This window comes from Scyliorhinus torazame, chromosome 4 (genome assembly GCF_047496885.1).
Source record: "Scyliorhinus torazame isolate Kashiwa2021f chromosome 4, sScyTor2.1, whole genome shotgun sequence".
In the NCBI taxonomy this organism is placed as follows: domain Eukaryota; kingdom Metazoa; phylum Chordata; class Chondrichthyes; order Carcharhiniformes; family Scyliorhinidae; genus Scyliorhinus; species Scyliorhinus torazame.
In genome coordinates, this window is record NC_092710.1 from 49771880 (window position 1) to 49791380 (window position 19501).

Consider the following 19501-nt stretch of genomic DNA (forward strand, 5'->3'; position numbering starts at 1 on the left):
TTTCCAACTCAATGTAATCCATTTGGAGCGTCTCAAAGGGACCACTGGGCAATGGGGTTTGCCCCAACCCACAAGGGATACCTTTTCCGGTGTTATATTGCTGACAAATCAAACACCGATTACTGATACTCTGGGCCAACCCCTGCATTTTAGGGTGCCACCAAGTGTCCAGCAACAAATCACTAGTCCCCCGAGCCCCACAATGAGTTGCAAAGTGTACACATTCGATGACCCATAAAGCCAGTACATCAGACATACAAGTCTGATGTGCTGGCGTGGTCCATAAAGAAGAAACAGAATCATATGTACAACCTAACCGTTTCCACATTTGTTTATCACTCTCAGGAGCGTCCTCCTGTAACCTTATGATGTCTTGGATGGTTGGCATTGACTTGTCAGAAGCAGACATATTTATAGTAGATCGTTTAGTCTGACTTAACATTTTAGGCACCATCACTTGCTGAATTTGCGCGGCTGTCCGCGCTGCACAATCTGCTTGTTCATTACCAACGTCAACTGGGGTCTAACCATTTGTGTGGGCAGCGCATTTAATAACTGAAATCTGCGCGGGCATAAGGAGGGCCTGCAGTAAGTCATTAACTAAACCCCGGTGGGATATTTGACCACACATAATCATGTCAGGTTGTTCTGACGAAATGTCACTCAAATCGACCCTTATTGTGGTAGTTTCCTGAATCAAGGCTAAACAGTCGTGGCCAGGTGCGTCTTCATGGACCACTAAGAAAACAGGCTGGATTGATAGTGGTACAGTGTTTAAATGTCAGACGTGGATTGTTCAAAAGGTATATCTCATACCTATTCTGACGAGCTGCGGTAAGATGCTGAGTCTGCAGTTGCCTCAGTAGTGCGATGACCGAGTGGGAGCTATACACCGTAATATCCTGTTGGAGGGTGAGAGCAAACAACGGCTATGCGATGGCATTGATTGAACGTAAATCCTGTACTAATCGGTACTGGTCTGGTTTGGCTGGTTTAGGCACAGCAAGTATGGGGGTGTTACATTCTGATTGGCAAGGGACCAAAATACTCTGTTGCAACAGCTCTTGAATTAATTTGTCTATAGACGGAGCAGCTTGGGATTTCAGGGGGTATTACCGAATGGAATGTAGCTTTACATGATCCTTAATCGTTACCTTTATAGGTGTAACATTTGTCTTTCCCACTTGTGATGGGTATTTCGCCCAGACCTGTGGATTGACATATTCCAAAACATCATGTCCCCAGTGATGCTGCAGTCGAGTGTTCATTGTTTCAGGGACCTCAAAATATTTTATGGCAGTGCCGTCCGCCATGACTTGAAGTGTGTACTCTGTTGGATCCGAATGATCCACTGCCCTCCTTACCATTTGCCCCAGATCCCTGGCATGGTACTGGTCGTGGACCTGACGTGTAATATGAGGGCTTACCGAAGCTGACTGTGGCCATAAATGTGGTGGTATTGTAACAAAATCGGCTGTACCTTCTTTTCCCGTGACTGTGGCTGTACCTTTGACTGGCCATTCGGTCCCAATTAATGGCCGGTATTTGTCCTCCAACTCCCTGTTTTGTCCGGTTCTGTCATAGGCCAGGGTAACGTGATGCAGTGACTGTTCAATGTCTAACGTCCACCACTGGGGGTGATAGAAATATAGCACTGTTGTCTCATCCTCCACGATTGGACCGTTACCCCTTCGTCTCCGTATTCTAGCTGCAGCTGGAAGATACACAGTAAATCTCGGGCCAACAAATTACTGTCCAATCCAGTAGTCACTACAAACTGATGATCTGCAGACTTATTCTCGCAAGTGACTGTCACAGGTTCAGAAATAGGATACTCACACACCTGTCCTTGGAACCCCGACAATTGCTGCGTGTGGTCGGATAATGGTAGTCGAAGTTCTGATTGCACAGAAGACATGGCTGCTCCAGTGTCGATTACAAATGAGTGACGTTAATCTCCAATCTGCAGAGAGATAATAGGTTCCCTGTCCGATTGGAGAGTCCTTATGACTAAATTAGCTAGTCAATCCTGTGTTGGGAAAGGGTTTGCCTGGGAGAAGTCAGTGTATCTCGTCTGTCCTCCCCTTGGTGGGTACCCCCTCCTTTGGGTCGGATAATCTCCTTCTGCTGCCTGTCTTTTAAAGGGGCATTCCTGTTGCCAGTGATCTGCACGGCCGCAATTAAAACATGCATTGCTCCCTCTATATCTGCCCCGTCCTCTTCTCCCAGTAGACCAATGGCCCCTCAGAGGGTGCGGCGGTTGTAAAGCTGTTGGTGCATACGGTGGGCCATAAAAAGGAGCTGAGGGTCCCTTTGGGTGGGTTTGATATCCTCCCCCTCGCTGATCCACCCACCCAGAGTCACAATATTGGGGCTCCTGCTGGTAAACTACCATTTCTGCCGCTTGTTGGGGTCGCAGATCATCCTTTTTCATTACATACTCAGTCTTAACCTTTGTAACTGAGCCTCCTTCCTGGCCTACACTTTCCTTCCAATAAAATCTGACTGCTCTTGCCATCTGGGAAGGGTCGTTCTCTGTCCAATTCATGTTATTACATTTCACAGCAGTAGCCACAGAAGGTGGTAGGAAATGCATTAACATAGCACAACATTGAGGGGAATTCTGACCATTTTGATATGGCAAGTTGCCTGACTGCCCACGGTAGATTTCATTAAAACGCTCCAGAAATTCCTCTGGCTCTTCAGTCTTCTTAGGTTTTAGGTCTAAGATAGCAGAAATATTTATGGGCTTTTGAAATGTGTTATTCAACGCATTCAGGATCTGTGTCCGTCTATCGTCGTCTAACGCATGGGCTTGCTGAAGTGCGGCGTGGCTAGCATAATTCAGGTGATTGGTTTCTTCCTAATCGGCAACTGTCTCCGAGTCCCACCAGGGGGCACTCTAGCTATTTCCTCTGGTTCTTCCAAGACTTCGACGTCCCTCCCTGTCACTAGAGGGAGTTCTTTCTCTTCAAAATCATCTGTTGCAGCTCCCTTTGTTCTCGAAATTTGCAGTTTCCCCTTGGTTTGGAGGGATTTAGGTGGTATGCTTAATTGTTTCTGGTTAGGGCCAAGCCCTTCTCTCGCTGTCCGAGATCTGGTCCTCGAGCTAACTGGGCTTGCGGAACAGAGCTCCTCTTTCTCTACTGATCGTGAAGATGGTAAATCGGGACCCACACTATCAACCAAAAAGGGCTGGAGTTACTGGCATGATTAGAATCTGGGGAGCAGTGACTGGATATAAATTATTATACTCTGGTGGTTCTGGAATTAGTGCAGACAATGCTACAGGTGCAGTCAAAACTTTTACTGACATTTTTAAATTATTGAATTAATCATTTTCTGTCAATTCAAGGCCAGCCATTGAACTACGTAGCTCATCTTTTGTTTGACCCGAGCCTTTCCTGTCTCTACTTGCGCGTTTTTTTTTCTTGGCAAAACGATTGAAAAGGTTCTAACAGTGTTCTTTTAAAACTTAAAAATGTTTGAAAATTCAAATTGAATTACTGCAACTTGCAAGCTTAGCTCTGATCTCAACTCAGAACTAAATTTACGATTTGCTTAACACAAACTTGTATAACATTTACAACTTAATTAATTCTTTATCTTAACAATTTTTCTTGAAACGAGTTTTTCTTACATTCACAAAAATGTTGGCAAAGTCAACTATCATCTCCAGATTTACACTTTTTTAAATGGTGTCAATGATCTTCTTTAAGTTTCTATTAATTCACAAATAAAATGAGATAAACATTATTTCAAGTAAGTAAAACTTAAGATTCTGGCAATTTCAATCAATTGCTTTCGAAAATAATAACTTTTATCAAAGAGGTGGAGAAACCCACTGGTTTCCTTTAATTAATTCAAAACGTAACTTTGCTGGAGTTCACTGACTCAAAGGAAAGGTATCCGATTACACTATAGGCTGCTGCTGTTATCTCAAGGCCTGAGTGAGAAGCACTGCCTGTCGTCTTTAATTTTGGCTGCTGCTGTTAACCCTTTGAGAGACTTCTGCTTCAACCAATATGCAGCATTCCCCACAATCTCAACTAGTCCTCAGAACTGCGCCCTTCGCCACTACAGCCCAAGGGTACAATTTTTTAGCTTAATCAACTATAGATTTAAAACACTCACACATGGAATTGAATCATCTTCAGATTTAAAAACACTTATACTTGACTGAACCTTCACTACTGAAGTCACATCAGCCATAACAACACTTATACTTGACTGAACCTCCATCTACTGAAGTCACATCAGCCATAAAACCACTTATACTTGACTGAATCTCCATCTACTGAAGTCACATCAGCCATAAAAACACTTATACTTGGAATTAAATCATCTCTTAGATGTCCCATCAACCCAAAACCTAACCCAAGCCGAATCAACAATATGAAATCCCATCAATTAAATTTCTAATCCCCAGACTGACCTTTGATTTCATCGAGACGATCTTTCTGTACCAACCGCGAGTGACCAGACTAATCAGATGATAAGAAGAGGGGAAAAATCAATGCGCGGTCATTTTCCAGCTGTACATTGTGGGCCCTTTTTCCCCATCCTCCTGTTCATAATCAGTCAAATTCTGATTTCGCAGTTGGTCAGAACCGTCTTGAGAAATCCCGGGTTTCGGCACTAATTGTCAAATCCCAAATTTCTTTACCCGTCAGTCTGGCCTCAATAAAAGTCGAGATGGATTTGCAGGTACAGCATTAGTTATTTTATTACGCTTGCAAGCTTGATTCATCTCAGAGGCATAAGACACATCCAGCCTACTACACCCCGGAAAGCGAATGAACAAAGAGACAAAGGGATCTCTGCAAATCAATTCAAATGGTATCAAGTTTCACCTACACGATTCCTATAGGTCATCCTATAGCCCTCCTGACCTAGTCAGACATTCTGATTGGCTCACTTCCAATCCCTTCCACTGGCCCCTATTACCCAGCATCATTTTCTCCTCCTTTGGTGGACACACCTCCTCCTTGCTTTGCCATGCGGTGTGAAATCCTTTGTATGTGAACTCACCAGAATGAGACTGGCCTATCTCTACATTACAGTAACTAATATATCTAAAGTAACTATTTTATATCACATTCGTCAATCCTTCTACAGGGCTGAAGCGAGGAGGAAATGCGATGGTGTAGGTGAGCAAAACTGAAGATGAGCGGAAAATGGGAGTTTAAAGGTTTGAAAAAAGAACTTCAGCACACAAGGGAAAGCGAGCTTTAAGGTACGCGTTGCAGGGATTGTGCCAACATCTTCTGCATTCACCATGAAATGTTGAGCATCACTCCAGCTGTTAATTTCCATTGAAGGCACTGCTGAGAGTTGAACTCAGGAACTTCTGTCTATTAGACAAGCGCTTTAACCATCTAAGCCACAGCACCAGCATATAAGCTTAGCGTGGAAGTTTAGAACAGATTTCAATCATTTTGATTCAACATCAGTTTTCCTGACATCTCATACGGGCCTTCCGAGTGCAAATTAAAATATTCATTGGCACTGGCCTTTGAAACTGTAAAATTGCATTTATTACTGGAAATGCTGGATTTGCAGCAGTGTTGCATGGGATAAGTAAACAAACAGGAAATGATTGGTCGAACTGGAAAGTGAGTGAACATGACCAGAAATCTATTGTGGTTTAATACAGGACAATGTCAGGAGAGAGTTTTAACATGAACTGAAAATGTAGCAAACTTCTTGACAATTCTCCATGGCTGTTGCTCTTTAGCAAAGATGATATTGTCACCGCTCTTCCATTTTCCTTGACCCGTTCTGCATTCTTTCTTTGTCTTTTTTGTTGTTCATTGGGAAGCAAACGTCTTGAGCCAAAGTAAGAGCCCTGATAGGGACCTGAACGCTGGACCCTCATATTAAAAGTCTGAAGCTCTACCGAATGAGCTACCAAGGCCTAATCTTTGCTGGTTCTCATAATTTACTTCAACGTCTCATGAGGGATGTTTTGAATTTCCTTCTTTGGTGATGCAGCCTCTCCAGTTCATTTTACTCGCAGGCATTGCAGCAGCCCCCGTTTGGCTTCCTTTCACAAATTCTTCAGCTTGCACCAACTACTCGCTTCTTACCAGTGACTTGTGATGTGACATCAGTTGTTACCCCCGGACCTGCACTGTCACTTCAAGGCTTTGAAGATTACGTTTAATTCGGTGAAATATAAGTGGAAAGCTACAAAGACACAGATTGTATTGTGAGAGAGAGTAAAGGGTGTCATCTGGTGTTTGTTGCGGCAGAGTGTGAATGCAAGTAAGGTTAACCGGTCAAGTTGCAAAGTGTCAAAATCTCAAAGTTTTTGGGTGGAAATAGATTTGTCAGCGCCAAATCTTCATGCAAAACGGACCGCTATTTCTCCCGCCCGAATTGTTCTTGCTAACGTACAGCAACAGAAATTGTTCAATATAAAAGCAAATTATTGCGGATGTGCAATCTCAAAGAAAAAGGGGAAAAGATGGAAATTCTCAGCGGTTCTGGCGGGATCTGGGAAGAGAGAACTGAGCAATTTTTTCGAAAAATGTGTCACTATTCTGCAGAGCAAATCAGTTAATCATTCAATCGTTACACTCTGTTGTCGTTGCTATACTTTTAAAATGTTCCTCCAGGTTTTCTTGAGGTAAATCCTATTATGCATTTAAAGGAAAATACCGCGGATGCTGCAAATCTGCAAGAGAAACTAAAAGTGAGAGGGTAAAATCTTTAAAAATCTGTGGATCTCCGTGGTGCCAGACACAGAGTTAAAGTTTCAAATGCGCGTGATCCTTCTACAGGGCTGATGCGAGGAGGAAATGCAAAATTGAAGATGAGTTGAAAATGGGAGTAAAAAGGTTTGAAAAAAGTGCTTCAGCACACAAGGGAAAGCGAGCTTTAAAGTTCGCATTGCAGAGATTGTGCCAACATTTACTGCATTCACCTTGAAATGTTGAGCATCACTCCAGCTGTTAATTTCCATTGAAGGCAATTCTGAGATTTGAACACAAGATCTCCTGTTTACTAGACGGGCGCTTTACCCATCTAAGCCACAGCACCTGCATGTAAGCTTAGCGTGCAAGTTTAGAACAGATTTCAATCATTTTGATTCAACATCAGTTTTCCTGACATCTCATACGGGCCTTGCGAGTGCAAATTAAAATATTCATTGGCACTAGTCTTTGAAACTGTAAAATTGCATTTATTACTGGAAATGCTGAATTTGTAGCAGTTCAGCATGGGATAAGTAAACAAACTTAGGTGGATTGGCCATGATAAATTGCCCATAGTGTCCAAAATTGCCCTTAGAGGGTTGGGTGGGGTTACTGGGTTATGGGGATAGGGTGAGGTGTTGACCTTGGGTAGGGTGCTCTTCCCAAGAGCCGGTGCAGACTCGATAGGCCGAATGGCCTCCTTCTGCACTGTAAATTCTATGATAATCTATGAAACAGGAAATGCTTGGTCGAATTGGGAAGTGAGTGAACATGATCAGAAATCTATTGTGGTATAATATAGGACAATGTCAGGAGAGAATTTTAACATGAACGGAAAATGTAGCAAACGTCTTGACAATTCTCCATGGCTGTTGCAATTTAGCAAAGATGATATTGTCACCGTTCTTCCATTTTCCCTGACCCGTTCTGCATTCTTTCTTCGTCTTTTTTGTTGTTCATTGGGAAGCAAACGTCTTGAGCCAAAGTAAGAGTCCTGATAGGGACTTGAACGCTGGACCCTCATATTAAAAGTCTGAAGCTCTACCGAATGAGCTACCAAGGCCCAATCTTTGCTGGTTCTCATAAGTTACTTCAACGTCTCATGAGGGATATTTTGAATTTCCTTCTTTGGTGATGCAGCCTCTCCAGCTCCTTTTACTCGCAGGCATAGCAGCAGTCTCCGTTTGGCTTCCTGTCACAAATTCTTCAGCTTGCACCAACTACTCGCTTCTTACCAGTGACTTGTGATGTGACATCAGTTGTTACCCCCGGACCTGCACTGTCACTTCAAGGCTTTGAAGATTACGTTTAATTCGGTGAAATATAAGTGGGAAGCTACAAAGACACAGATTGTATTGTGAGAGAGAGTAAAGGGTATCATCTGGTGTTTGTTGTGGCAGAGTGTGAATGCAAGTAAGGTTAACCGGTCAAGTTGCAAAGTGTCAAAATCTCAAAGTTTTTGGGTGGAAATAGATTTGTCTGCACCAAATCTTCATGCAAAACGGACCGCTATTTCTCCCGCCCGAATTGTTCTTGCTAACGTACAGCAACAGAAATTGTTCAATATAAAAGCAAATTAGTGAGGATGTGAAATCTCAAAAAAAAAGGGGAAAAGATGGAAAATCTCAGCGGTTCTGGCAGCATCTGTGAAGAGAGAACTGAGCAATTTTTTCGACTCAGGGTCACTCTTAGGCAGAGCAAATCAGTTAATCATTCAATCGTTACTCTCTGTTGTCGTTGCTATACATTTAAAATGTTGCTCCAGGTTTTCTTGAGGTAAATCCTATAATGCATTCAAAGGAAAATACCGCGGATGCTGCAAATCTGCAAGAGAAACTAAAAGTGAGAGGATAAAATCTTTAAAAATCGGAGGGTATCCGTGGCGCCAGACACAGAGTTAAAGTTTCAAATGCGCATGATCCTACTACAGGGCTGAAGCGAGGAGGAAACGCGATGGTGTAGGTGAGCAAAATTGAAGATGAGTTGAAAATAGGAGTTAAAAGGTTTGAAAAAAGTGCTTCAGCACACAAGGGGAAGCGAGCTTTAAGGTTTGCGTTGCAGGGATTGTGCTAACATTCACAACATTCCCCTTGAAATGTTGAGCATCACTCCAGCTGTTAATTGCCATTGAAGGCACTGCTGAGATTTGAACTCAGGATCTCCTGTTTACTAAACAGGCGCTTTAAGCATCTAAGCCACAGCACCTGCATGCAAGCTTAGCGTGCAAGTTTAGAACAGATTTCAATCATTTTGATTCAACAACGGTTTTCCTGTCATCTCATACGGGCCTTCCGAGTGCAAATTAAAATATTCAGTGGCACTAGTCTTTGATACTGTAAAATTGCATTTATTACTGGAAATGCTGGAATTGTAGCAGTTCTGCATGGGATTAGTAAACAAACAGGAAATGATTGGTCGAACTGGGAAGTGAGTGAACATGACCAGAAATCTATTGTGGTATAATACAGGACAATGTCAGGAGAGAATTTTAACATTAACTGAAAATGATGCAAACTTCTTGACAATGCTCCATGGCTGTTGCTCTTCAGCAAAGATGATATTGTCACCGTTCTTCCATTTCCCTGACCCGTTCTGCATTCTCTCTTCTTCTTTTTTGTTATTCATTGGGAAGCAAACATCTTGAGCCAAAGTAAGAGCCCTGATAGGGCCTTGAACGCTGGACCCTCATAATAAAAGTATGAAGCGCTACCGAATGAGCTACCAAGGCCCAATCTTTGCTGGTTCTCATAATTTACTTCAACGTCTCATGAGGGATGTTTTGTATTTCCTTCTTTGGTGATGCAGCCTCTCCAGCTCATTTTACTCGCAGGCATAGCAGCAGCCTCCGTTTGGCTTCCTTTCACAAATTCTTCAGCTTGCACCAACTACTCGCTTCTCACCAGTGACTTGTGATGTGACATCAGTTGTTACCCCCGGACCAGCACTGTCACTTCAAGGCTTTGAAGATTACGTTTAATTCGGTGAAATATAAGTGGGAAGCTACAAAGACACAGATTGTATTGTGAGAGAGAGTAAAGGGTGTCATCTGGTGTTTGTTGTGGCAGAGTGTGAATGCAAGTAAGTTTAAACGGTCAAGTTGCAAAGTGTCAAAATCTCAAAGTATTTGGGTGGAAATAGATTTGTCAGCACCAAATCTTCATGTAAAACGGACCGCTATTTCTCCCGCCCGAATTGTTCTTGCTGACGTACAGCAACAGAAATTGTTCAATATAAAAGCAAATTATTGCGGATGTGAAATCTCAAAGAAAAAGGGTAAAAGATGGAAAATCTCAGCGGTTCTGGCAGCATCTGTGAAGAGAGAAATGAGCAATCTTTTCGACTCAGGGTCACTCTTAGGCAGAGCAAATCAGTTAATCATTCAATCGTTACACTCTGTTGTCGTTGCTATACTTTTAAAATGATCCTCCAGGTTTTCTTGAGGTAAATCCTATTATGCATTCAAAGGAAAATACCGTGGATGCTGCAAATCTGCAAGAGAAACTAAAAGTGAGAGGATAAAATCTTTAAAAGTCTGAGGATATCCGTGGTGCCAGACACAGAGTTAAAGTTTCAAATGCGCGATATCCTTCAACAAGGCTGAAGCGAGGAGGAAATGCGATGGTGTAGGTGAGCAAAATTGAAGATGAGCGGAAAATGGGAGATTAAAGGTTTGAAAAAAGTGCTTCAGCACACAAGGGAAAGCGAGCTTGAACATTCATGTTGCAGGGATTGTGCCAACATTTACTGCATTCACCTTGAAAAGTTGAGCATCACTCCAGCTGTTAATTTCCATTGAAGGCACTGCTGAGATTGAAACTCAGGATCTCCTGTTTACTAGACAGGTGCTTTAACCATCTAAGCCACTGCACCAGCATGCCTGCTTAGCGTGCAAGTTTAGAACAGATTTCAATCATTTCGATTCAACATCAGTTTTCCTGACATCTCATACGGGCCTTGCAAGTGCAAATTAAAATATTAATTGGCACTGGCCTTTGAATCTGTAAAATTGCACTTATTACTGGAAATGCTGGATTTGTAGCAGTTCTGCATGGGATAAGTAAACAAACAGGAAATGATTGGTCGAACTGGGAAGTGAGTGAACATGACCAGAAATCTATTGTGGTTCAATACAGGACAATGTCAGGAGAGAGTTTTAACATGAACTGAAAATGAAGCAAACTTCTTGACAATTCTCCACGGCTGTTGCACTTTAGCAAAGATGATATTGTCACCGTTCTTCCATTTTTCCTGACCCGGTCTGCATTCTTTATTCATCTTTTTTGTTGTTCATTGGGAAGCAAACGCCTTGAGCCAAAGTAAGAGCCCTGATAGGGAAATGAACACTGGCGCCTCAGATTAAAAGTCTCAACCTCTACCTGATGAGCTACAAAGGCCTCATCTTTGCTGGTTCTCATAAGTTACTTCAAAGTCTCATGAGGGATGTTTTGAATTTCCTTCTTTGGTGATGCAGCCTCTCCAGCTCATTTTAATCACAGGCATGGCAGCAGCCTCCGTTAGGCTTCCTTTCACAAATTCTTCAGCTTGCACCAACTACTCGCTTCTTACCAGTGACTTGTGATGTGACATCAGTTGTTACCCCCGGACCTGCACTGTCACTTCAAGGCTTTGAAGATTACGTCTAATTCGATGAAATATAAGTGGGAAGCTACAAAGACACAAAGATTGTATTGTGAGAGAGAGTAAAGGGTGTCTTCTAGTGTTTGTTGTGGCAGAGTGTGAATGCAAGTAAGGTTAACCAGTCAAGTTGCAAAGTGTCAAAATCTCAAAGTTTTTGGGTGGAAATAGGTTTGTCAGCAGCAAATCTTCATGCAAAACGGACCGCTATTTCTCCCGCCCGAATTGTTCTTGCTAACGTACAGCAACAGAAATTGTTCAATATAAAAGCAAATTACTGCGGATGTGAAATCTCAAAGAAAAAGGGGAAAAGATGGAAAATCTCAGCGGTTCTGGCAGCATCTGTGAAGAGAGAACTGAGCAATTTTTTCGACTCAGGGTCACTCTTAGGCAGAGCAAATCAGTTAATCATTCAATCGTTACTCTCTGTTGTCGTTGCTATACATTTAAAATGTTGCTCCAGGTTTTCTTGAGGTAAATCCTATAATGCATTCAAAGGAAAATACCCCGGATGCTGCAAATCTGCAAGAGAAACTAAAAGTGAGAGGATAAAATCTTTAAAAATCGGAGGGTATCCGTGGCGCCAGACACAGAGTTAAAGTTTCAAATGCGCATGATCCTACTACAGGGCTGAAGCGAGGAGGAAACGCGATGGTGTAGGTGAGCAAAATTGAAGATGAGTTGAAAATAGGAGTTAAAAGGTTTGAAAAAAGTGCTTCAGCACACAAGGGAAAGCGAGCTTTAAGGTTGGCGTTGCAGGGATTGTGCTAACATTCACAACATTCCCCTTGAAATGTTGAGCATCACTCCAGCTGTTAATTGCCATTGAAGGCACTGCTGAGATTTGAACTCAGGATCTCCTGTTTACTAAACAGGCGCTTTAAGCATCTAAGCCACAGCACCTGCATGCAAGCTTAGCGTGCAAGTTTAGAACAGATTTCAATCATTTTGATTCAACAACGGTTTTCCTGTCATCTCATACGGGCCTTCCGAGTGCAAATTAAAATATTCAGTGGCACTAGTCTTTGATACTGTAAAATTGCATTTATTACTGGAAATGCTGGAATTGTAGCAGTTCTGCATGGGATTAGTAAACAAACAGGAAATGATTGGTCGAACTGGGAAGTGAGTGAACATGACCAGAAATCTATTGTGGTATAATACAGGACAATGTCAGGAGAGAATTTTAACATTAACTGAAAATGATGCAAACTTCTTGACAATGCTCCATGGCTGTTGCTCTTCAGCAAAGATGATATTGTCACCGTTCTTCCATTTCCCTGACCCGTTCTGCATTCTCTCTTCTTCTTTTTTGTTATTCATTGGGAAGCAAACATCTTGAGCCAAAGTAAGAGCCCTGATAGGGCCTTGAACGCTGGACCCTCATAATAAAAGTATGAAGCGCTACCGAATGAGCTACCAAGGCCCAATCTTTGCTGGTTCTCATAATTTACTTCAACGTCTCATGAGGGATGTTTTGTATTTCCTTCTTTGGTGATGCAGCCTCTCCAGCTCATTTTACTCGCAGGCATAGCAGCAGCCTCCGTTTGGCTTCCTTTCACAAATTCTTCAGCTTGCACCAACTACTCGCTTCTCACCAGTGACTTGTGATGTGACATCAGTTGTTACCCCCGGACCAGCACTGTCACTTCAAGGCTTTGAAGATTACGTTTAATTCGGTGAAATATAAGTGGGAAGCTACAAAGACACAGATTGTATTGTGAGAGAGAGTAAAGGGTGTCATCTGGTGTTTGTTGTGGCAGAGTGTGAATGCAAGTAAGTTTAAACGGTCAAGTTGCAAAGTGTCAAAATCTCAAAGTATTTGGGTGGAAATAGATTTGTCAGCACCAAATCTTCATGTAAAACGGACCGCTATTTCTCCCGCCCGAATTGTTCTTGCTGACGTACAGCAACAGAAATTGTTCAATATAAAAGCAAATTATTGCGGATGTGAAATCTCAAAGAAAAAGGGGAAAAGATGGAAAATCTCAGCGGTTCTGGCAGCATCTGTGAAGAGAGAAATGAGCAATCTTTTCGACTCAGGGTCACTCTTAGGCAGAGCAAATCAGTTAATCATTCAATCGTTACACTCTGTTGTCGTTGCTATACTTTTAAAATGATCCTCCAGGTTTTCTTGAGGTAAATCCTATTATGCTTTCAAAGGAAAATACCGTGGATGCTGCAAATCTGCAAGAGAAACTAAAAGTGAGAGGATAAAATCTTTAAAAGTCTGAGGATATCCGTGGTGCCAGACACAGAGTTAAAGTTTCAAATGCGCGATATCCTTCAACAAGGCTGAAGCGAGGAGGAAATGCGATGGTGTAGGTGAGCAAAATTGAAGATGAGCGGAAAATGGGAGTTTAAAGGTTTGAAAAAAGTGCTTCAGCACACAAGGGAAAGCGAGCTTGAACATTCATGTTGCAGGGATTGTGCCAACATTTACTGCATTCACCTTGAAATGTTGAGCATCACTCCAGCTGTTAATTTCCATTGAAGGCACTGCTGAGATTGAAACTCAGGATCTCCTGTTTACTAGACAGGCGCTTTAACCATCTAAGCCACTGCACCAGCATGCCAGCTTAGCGTGCAAGTTTAGAACAGATTTCAATCATTTCGATTCAACATCAGTTTTCCTGACATCTCATACGGGCCTTGCAAGTGCAAATTAAAATATAAATTGGCACTGGCCTTTGAATCTGTAAAATTGCACTTATTACTGGAAATGCTGGATTTGTAGCAGTTCTGCATGGGATAAGTAAACAAACAGGAAATGATTGGTCGAACTGGGAAGTGAGTGAACATGACCAGAAATCTATTGTGGTTCAATACAGGACAATGTCAGGAGAGAGTTTTAACATGAACTGAAAATGACGCAAACTTCTTGACAATTCTCCACGGCTGTTGCACTTTAGCAAAGATGATATTGTCACCGTTCTTCCATTTTTCCTGACCCGGTCTGCATTCTTTATTCATCTTTTTTGTTGTTCATTGGGAAGCAAACGCCTTGAGCCAAAGTAAGAGCCCTGATAGGGAAATGAACACTGGCGCCTCAGATTAAAAGTCTCAACCTCTACCTGATGAGCTACAAAGGCCTCATCTTTGCTGGTTCTCATAAGTTACTTCAAAGTCTCATGAGGGATGTTTTGAATTTCCTTCTTTGGTGATGCAGCCTCTCCAGCTCATTTTAATCACAGGCATGGCAGCAGCCTCCGTTAGGCTTCCTTTCACAAATTCTTCAGCTTGCACCAACTACTCGCTTCTTACCAGTGACTTGTGATGTGACATCAGTTGTTACCCCCGGACCTGCACTGTCACTTCAAGGCTTTGAAGATTACGTCTAATTCGATGAAATATAAGTGGGAAGCTACAAAGACACAAAGATTGTATTGTGAGAGAGAGTAAAGGGTGTCTTCTAGTGTTTGTTGTGGCAGAGTGTGAATGCAAGTAAGGTTAACCAGTCAAGTTGCAAAGTGTCAAAATCTCAAAGTTTTTGGGTGGAAATAGGTTTGTCAGCAGCAAATCTTCATGCAAAACGGACCGCTATTTCTCCCGCCCGAATTGTTCTTGCTAACGTACAGCAACAGAAATTGTTCAATATAAAAGCAAATTACCGCGGATGTGAAATCTCAAAGAAAAAGGGGAAAAGATGGAAAAGCTCAGCGGTTCTGGCGGCATCTGGGAAGAGAGAACTGAGCAATTTTTTCGACTCAGGGTGACTTTTCGGCAGAGCAAATCAGTTAATCATTCAATCGTTACACTCTGTTGTCGTTGCTATACTTTTAAAATGTTCCTCCAGGTTTTCTTGAGGTAAATCCTATTATGCATTCAAAGGAAAATACCGCGGATGCTGCAAATCTGCAAGAGAAACTAAAAGTGATAGGATAAAATCTTTAAAATTCTGAGGTTATCCGTGGTGCCAGACACAGAGTTAAAGTTTCAAATGCGCGATATCCTTCTACAAGGCTGAAGCGAGGAGGAAATGCGATGGTGTAGGTGAGCAAAATTGAAGATGAGCGGAAAATGTGAGTTTAAAGGTTTGAAAAAATTGCATCAGCACACAAGGGAATGCAAGCTTTAAGGTTCGCGTTGCAGGGATTGCGCCAACATTTTCTGCATTTACCATGAAATGTTCAGCATCACTCCAGCTGTTAATTTCCATTAAAGGCACTGCTGAGATTTGAACTCAAAATTTCCTGTTTACTAGACAGGCACTTTAACCATCTAAGCCACAGCACCAGCATGCATGGCGTGCAAGTTTAGAACAGATTTCAATCATTTTGATTCAACATCAGTTTTCCAGACATCTCATAGGGGCCTTCCGAGTGCAAATTAAAATATTCATTGGCACTAGTCTTTGAAACTGTAAACTTGCATTTATTACTGGAAATGCTGGATTTGTAGCAGTTCTACATGGGATAAGTAAACAAACAGGAATTGATTGGTCGAACTGGGAAGTGAGTGAACATGACCAGAAATCTATTGTGGTATAATACAGGACAATGTCAGGAGAGAATTTTAACATGAACTGAAAATGAAGCAAACTTCTACACAATTCTCCATGGCTGTTGCTCTTTAGCAAAGATGATATTGTCACCGTTCTTCCATTTTCCCTGACCCGTTCTGCATTCTTTATTCTTCTATTTTGTTGTTCATTGGGAAGCAAACGTCTTGAGCCAAAGTAAGAGCCCTGATAGGGACTTGAACGCTGGACCCTCATAATAAAAGTATGAAGCTCTACCGAATGAGCTACCAAGGCCTAATCTTTGCTGGTTCTCATAATTTACTTCAACGTCTGATGAGGGATGTTTTGAATTTCCTTCTTTGGTGATGCAGCCTCTCCAGCTCATTTTACTCGCAGGCAGAGCAGCAGCCTCCGTTTGGCTTCCTTTCACAAATTCTTCAGCTTGCACCAACTACTCGCTTCTTACCAGTGACTTGTGATGTGACACCAGTTGTTACCCCCGGACCTGCACTGTCACTTCAATGCTTTGAAGATTACGTTTAATTCGGTGAAATAGAAGTGGGAAGCTACAAAGACACAGATTGTATTGTGAGAGAGAGTAAAGGGTGACATCTGGTGTTTGTTGTGGCAGAGTGTGAATGCAAGTAAGGTTAACCGGTCAAGTTGCAAAGTGTCAAAATCTCAAAGTTTTTGGGTGGGAATAGATTTGTCAGCACCAAATCTTCATGCAAAACGGACCGCTATTTCTCCCGCCCGAATTGTTCTTGCTAACGTACAGCAACAGAAATTGTTCAATATAAAAGCAAATTACTGCGGATGTGAAATCTCAAAGAAAAAGGGGAAAAGATGGAAATTCTCAGCGGTTCTGGCGGCATCTGTGAAGAGAGAACCGAGCAATTTTTTCGACTCAGGGTGACTCTTCGGCAGAGCAAATCAGTTAATCATTCAATCGTTACACTCTGTTGTCGTTGCTATACTTTTAAAATGTTCCTCCAGGTTTTCTTGAGGTAAATCCTATTATGCATTCAAAGGAAAATACCGCGGATGCTGCAAATCTGCAAGAGAAACTAAAAGTGAGAAGATAAAATCTTTAAAAATCTGAGGTTATCCGTGGTGCCAGACACAGAGTTAAAGTTTCAAATGCGCGAGATCCTTCTACAAGGCTGAAGCGAGGAGGAAATGCGATGGTGTAGGTGAGCAAAATTGAAGATGAGCGGAAAATGTGAGTTAAAAGGTTTGAAAAAATTGCTTCAGCAAACAAGGGAAAACAAGCTTTAAGGTTCGCGTTGCAGGGATTGTGCCAACATTTTCTGCATTTACCATGAAATGTTCAGCATCACTCCAGCTGTTAATTTCCATTAAAGGCACTGCTGAGATTTGAACTCAGGATTTCCTATTTACTAGACAGGCACTTTAACCATCTAAGCCACAGCACCAGCATGCATGCTTAGCGTGCAAGTTTAGAACAGATTTCAATCATTTTGATTCAACATCAGTTTTCCAGACATCTCATAGGGGCCTTCCGAGTGCAAATTAAAATATTCATTGGCACTAGTCTTTGAAACTGTAAACTTGCATTTATTACTGGAAATGCTGGATTTGTAGCAGTTCTGCATGGGATAAGTAAACAAACAGGAATTGATTGGTCGAACTGGGAAGTGAGTGAACATGACCAGAAATCTATTGTGGTATAATACAGGACAATGTCAGGAGAGAATTTTAACATGAACTGAAAATGAAGCAAACTTCTAGACAATTCTCCATGGCTGTTGCACTTTAGCAAAGATGATATTGTCACCGTTTTTCCATTTTCCCTGACCCGTTCTGCATTCTTTATTCTTCTTATTTGTTGTTCATTGGGAAGCAAACGTCTTGAGCCAAAGTAAGAGCCCTGATAGGGACTTGAATGCTGGACCCTCATAATAAAAGTCTGAAGCTCTACCGAATGAGCTACCAAGGCCTAATCTTTGCTGGTTCTCATAATTTACTTCAACGTCTCATGAGGGATGTTTTGAATTTCCTTCTTTGGTGATGCAGCCTCTCCAGCTCATTTTACTCGCAGGCACAGCAGAAGCCTCCGTTTGGCTTCCTTTCACAAATTCTTCAGCTTGCACCAACTACTCGCTTCTTACCAGTCACTTGTGATGTGACAACAGCTGTCACCCCCGGACCTGCACTGTCACTTCAAGGCTTTGAAGATTACGTTTAATTCGGTGAAATATAAGTGGGAAGCTACAAAGACACAGATTGTATTGTGAGAGAGAGTAAAGGGTTTCATCTGGTGTTTGTTGTGGCAGAGTGTGAATGCAAGTAAGGTAAACCGGTCATGTTGCAAAGTGTCAAAATCTCAAGGTTTTTGGGTGGGAATAGATTTGTCAGCACCAAATCTTCATGCAAAACGGACCGCTATTTCTCCCGCCCGAATTGTTCTTGCTAACGTACAGCAACAGAAATTGTTCAATATAAAAGCAAATTACTGAGGATGTGAAATCTCAAAGAAAAAGGGCAAAAGATGGAAAATCTCAGCGGTTCTGGTGGCATCTGGGAAGAGAGAACTGAGCAATTTTTTCGACTCAGGGTCACTCTTCGGCAGAGCAAATTAGTTAATCATTCAATCGTTGCACTCTGTTGTCGTTGCTATACTTTTAAAATGTTCCTCCAGGTTTTCTTGAGGTAAATCCTATTATGCATTCAAAGGAAAATACCGCGGATGCTGCAAATCTGCAAGAGAAACTAAAAGTGAGAGGGTAAAATCTTTAAAAATCTGAGGATATCCGTGGTGCCAGACACAGAGTTAAAGTTTCAATTGCGCGCTATCATTCTACAAGGCTGATGCGAGGAGGGAACGCGATGGTGTAGGTGAGAAAAATTGAAGATGAGCGGAAAATGTGAGTTCAAAGGTTTGAAAAAAGTGCTACAGCACACAAGGGAAAGCGAGCTTTAAGGTTCGCGTTGCAGGGATTGTGCCAACATTTTCTGCATTCACCATGAAATGTTGAGCATTACTCCAGCTGTTAATTTCCATTGAAGGCACTGCTGAGATTTGAACTCAGGATCTGCCTGTTTACTAGACAGGCGCTTCAACCATCTAAGCCACAGCACCAGCATGCCAGATTAGTGTGCAAGCTTAGAACAGATTTCAATCATTTTGATTCAACATCAGTTTTCTTGCCATCTCATACGGGCATTCCGAGTGCAAATTAAAATATTCATTGGCAATGGTCTTTGAAAGTGTAAAATTGCATTTATTACTGGAAATGCTGGATTTGTAGCAGTTCTGCATGGGATAAGTAAGCAAACAGGAAATGATTGGTCGAACTGGGAAGTGAGTGAACAGGACCAGAAATCAATTGTGGTATCATACAGGACAATGTCAGGAGAGGATTTTAACATGAACTGAAAATGAAGCAAACTTCTAGACAATTCTCCATGGCTGTTGCACTTTAGCAAAGATGATATTGTCACCGTTTTTCCATTTTCCCTGACCCGTTCTGCATTCTTTATTCTTCTTATTTGTTGTTCATTGGGAAGCAAACGTCTTGAGCCAAAGTAAGAGCCCTGATAGGGACTTGAATGCTGGACCCTCATAATAAAAGTCTGAAGCTCTACCGAATGAGCTACCAAGGCCTAATCTTTGCTGGTTCTCATAATTTACTTCAACGTCTCATGAGGGATGTTTTGAATTTCCTTCTTTGGTGATGCAGCC

General features: G+C 42.0%; 2 non-coding genes across 2 annotated transcripts; both read right to left on the reverse strand.

Annotated features, from left to right (window-relative positions):
* Positions 1 to 8829: 8829 nt before the first annotated feature.
* On the reverse strand, positions 8830 to 8903 carry trnat-agu (transfer RNA threonine (anticodon AGU)). The gene has a single exon. It is a non-coding gene; the product is annotated as a tRNA-Thr (tRNA).
* Positions 8904 to 12162: 3259 nt separating this feature from the next.
* trnat-agu (transfer RNA threonine (anticodon AGU)) lies at positions 12163 to 12236 on the reverse strand. The gene has a single exon. It is a non-coding gene; the product is annotated as a tRNA-Thr (tRNA).
* Positions 12237 to 19501: the final 7265 nt, after the last annotated feature.